Source organism: Myotis davidii, unplaced genomic scaffold (genome assembly GCF_000327345.1).
Source record: "Myotis davidii unplaced genomic scaffold, ASM32734v1 scaffold641, whole genome shotgun sequence".
In the NCBI taxonomy this organism is placed as follows: Eukaryota; Metazoa; Chordata; class Mammalia; order Chiroptera; family Vespertilionidae; genus Myotis; species Myotis davidii.
This window is the reverse complement of record NW_006293232.1, coordinates 651,261-655,277: the sequence shown is the minus strand read 5'-3', so window position 1 is coordinate 655,277 and position 4,017 is coordinate 651,261. Positions and strand designations below refer to the sequence as shown.

Genomic DNA, 4,017 nt, shown 5'->3' with positions numbered 1-4,017 from the left:
TAATACAACAGAAAACTTATTAACAAACCAATAACATAATCAGATAAAAAGAAGTTTCATGGTGAAGCAGAGCATGGTATTGGGAAAGGAAAACAAATGCTGTAAATTTCCAATTCAGAAAAGGATGAACTCCATCAAAATTATCACAAGCATACAGTAAAGAAACACTTAGAGACAAGATAACTAGAAAAACAATAACACAGTAGCACATATATACTTCTGTGGTTGCTAAGGAAACTAGAAATATCACAATGTAATGAGACTGACCTCATAATCCTCCTATAAGATAAAAGGCCAATATGCAAATTGTCCCCTATATCAGGAGTTCGACCAGGGGGCAGGGCCAGCTGGCCAACCGCCCGTGGGCCCTCCCCCTGGCCAGCCAAATTGGCCCCAATTGGGGCAGTGGCTGGACCCCAGCCAAATTGGCCCCAATTGGGGCAGTCAGGCTGGACCCCACCCATGCAGAAATTCATGCCCTGGGCTTCTAGTCCTATATAATAAAACCCTAATATGCAAATAGACTGATTGGCGGAACTACCAGTCGCTATGATGTGCACTGACCACCAGGGGGCAGACACTCAGTGCAGGAGCTGTCCCCTGGTGGTCAATGCTGGGGAGCGCAGCAGCGGTGGCAGTGGCCTCTCCCACCTCTACCGCAGGTGAGCGGTAAGGAGTGAGGGGTCTCAAACTGCGAGAGCCCCAGACTGCGAGAGAGATGTCTGACTACCAGCTTAGGCCCTATCCCCCTGGCAGGCAGACATTCCCTGAGGGGTCCTGGACTGCGAGAGGGCACAGGCTGGGCTGAGGGACTCCCGCCCCCCAACCCCCGAGTGCACAAATTTCATGCACCAGGCCTCTAGTACATGTATAATAGCTTATGTATTCAACTGAGTGCTATATCCTTCAAATAAATCACCCCTTTGAGGCTGATTATCTCAATATTTCTACTATGGCACAGAATAGCCCTGGAGGTTTTCTATAAACCATAGTATCAAATGTATATATAAATATATGAAAATAATCTCACTTCATTTTTATCCCAAAGAGTGGTTTAAATACAAATTTTATTCACTGGTCTCAGTAATAAAAGACTGTGTGAGAACTTTCCAGAAATTAAATCCAATTTCAAAAGATGAAGATTAAGTACCATTAAAGATATCTTTTTAAAGTGTTGCAAACTGAAAGTAATTTCAAAATTTTTAATGAACAATGGCAGTATTACTGAACCAAGTTTATAGCTTCCCAAAGTGATTGCTTTTTTGGGGGTGAGAGAAATAACCACTCATTTGATTGTACAAATTCTGATTATTTATAAGGTAATGTGACTACTCCTATAGTGGTAACAACTTATAGAAAATCAGAACAATTGTTGTTAAGATTATACAAGAGAAATTATAGTGTAGGCTAAAGTCCCATCTTATCACAGTAACTACTGCACAATATATTCAGCACTGAAACAGAAATTTAACAAATCCCAGTAAATAGACCAAATATTCTGCTATTTGAAAATTACACTTGGGTTGTGTCTTACAGTCCTGGGTTCGATTCCGGTCAAGGTCATGTACCTTGGTTGCGGGCACATCCCCAGTAGGGGGCGTGCAAGAGGCAGCTGATGGATGTTTCTCTCTCATCGATGTTTCTAACTCTCTATCCCTCTCCCTTCCTCTCTGTAAAAAATCAATAAACTATATTTAAAAGAAATTATGTGTGGCTAAAATTACCCTTGAAAAATACATTACTGTTTAAAGTGTTGTTTTTTTGTATACCACACTGTTCAAAATATGTCCACCCAGTTTCTCCTCCATTTTTTAAACAAATTACTGTGTTTCCATTTTATTAAGCACCAGACAAATTAGACAGCTTATATTTTGAAGCCATATTGTACAAAGGAGTATTTTTAAAGCACATATAGTTAAATTTCCATAAACTAAGTGTGTCTGTGATTTACACTGTACTGAGAAAGGGAAGGCTTTCTAATAAATCTGACCTGGGAGAAATAATAACAAATTATAAAAAAACAAGTGACAAATATGGCTTCTGTAGATACACTAAAGCAAATATGAACAGTAGGAATATGAAGTGAAAGATTTTATTAGTACTCAAAAGCAGTTTCATATACACTAGATGATTAACTTACAATATATACCATACTCTAAAACATTTATCATATCAACACGTGATTCCTATGACAATAGTAAAGACAAGTAAGAATGTCACACTATAAAAATACCAATGACTGCACAGTTTAGTTATTTAAAAAAGCCATGTCTGTATATATTTTCAGTGCATTTTTATATATCTTTTGAAATCTTGACAATAATCTTAAAAGGAAGATATTATCTATCTTTATTTATAAAAACCAAATCCAAGGACATAGACTTTAAATGACTTACTTAAGATCACACAGCCTGTTAGTGAGAGAAGGGGGTCTGGAAACCAGGGTTCCTGACTCCCAGTCCAGTGCAACACAGTGACTGCTGCCAATATTATATTTGCATGAGGTAGTAAAAATTCTGCCTTTAAGAAGCCATTATTTTTTTAAATCTCTCACTCATGCTAAATTTTAGCTTCAGAAAATAATCATTAAAATAATTTAAAGTTTACAAGCATGTTTCTTTAATTACATAACTGAACTGCATGTGGGTTTATGCCAGAAACTTCTGAAAATATTAGTTACCAAACAGAAAGAAAATAATGTACTAAAGAGATGAAAATCTGCAGAATTCTCTCTCATCTTATTGATTACACTTAGCACAAACTTTAAGGCATTCCCTATTAGGTGAAAAAGTAAAAATTTGCAAAAAAGGCAGTTTCTTATGAGAAAAATTTTATTTTGGAAAACTTTAGTGTTAAATGTTTGAGAAGGCACGTTTTATTTAATTAACATAAATCATGTTTCATTTGGTCAACGAGCAAATGTCCATGGTCTCTCCATATTTCAACATTACCACTTATATTAATAATGTCAAAAATTCTGAAAAAGAAGATAATTTGAATATGATGGTTCCTCTTTTTAAAATTGTTGATACTTTCATTATGTGAGCTGTGGGTGGTGGGGTGTGAAGGAATGATGACAGAGGGAAAAGGACGTGAACTAAACCTGAGCGAAATGAGAGGGTAAAGCTAAGTTGATGGGTTAGACATTTCTTCGCTGTTAGAATTAAAGAATCCATGCAAATGGATGTGATTTCTATATACGCTGAGTATACATTTAATTTCTGGAAGTGAGAATTTAATGAAGCTTCTCCAATGACACCTTATCTTTAATCAACAAGAAAAGTATCAGAGACTCCAAAACAGGAAGCACGAACTAAGTGAATGAAGAGAACCAGTATTCCCACACCTTTGTGTGTCTTGGTTAGTGTCATGTGAGATGCACATACATACATGAATAAGCTGACTGCCGAGCAACGTAAAGGTAACATGCCACACGGCTTGTGTTCTTTCTCTAACACAGCAACTACACACCAGTAAAAGGGTACGTGAGGGTCACTCGCATTTCTCATCACAAGAAATATCCTTCCTTCTAGACCCTGAGGTTAATTAATTCTCAGGAGAAGATTCATTCTAGAAATTGCCCTATGAACAATGTTGGTGACACTTTACCAGCGGTTCTCAACCTGTGGGTCGCGACCCCTTTGGCGGTGGAACGACCCTTTCACAGGGGTCGCCTAAGACCATCCTGCATATCAGATATCTACTTTACGAATCATAACAATAGCAACATTACAGTTATGAAGTAGCAACCAAAATAATTTTATGGTTGGGTCACAACACGAGGGACTGTATTTACAGGGCCAGAAGGTTGAGAACCACTGCTACACTGTAAGATCTGAAGCGCAGTGAAACCCACGAGGAGGGATACAGTCCTACTTGTAAACCATCACCTCTCCTGGGTGTCTGCTTTTCTGTGACAGTTTAGAGGGGCAGCCTGGATAAGCAAAGGAATGGAGATGTGATGCATTCTAGGGGCCGGCACACGCCCTGCACTGTGGCACCGCTAGGAGAAATCAA

The 4,017-nt window shown here is 38.4% G+C and overlaps 1 protein-coding gene across 3 annotated transcripts in view; it reads right to left on the bottom strand.

The window, feature by feature from the left end:
• The window catches only part of CCDC82 (coiled-coil domain containing 82), a 32,885-nt gene that overhangs the window by 28,422 nt on the left and 446 nt on the right, over positions 1-4,017 (bottom strand). The gene's annotated exons all lie outside the window — the stretch shown is intronic.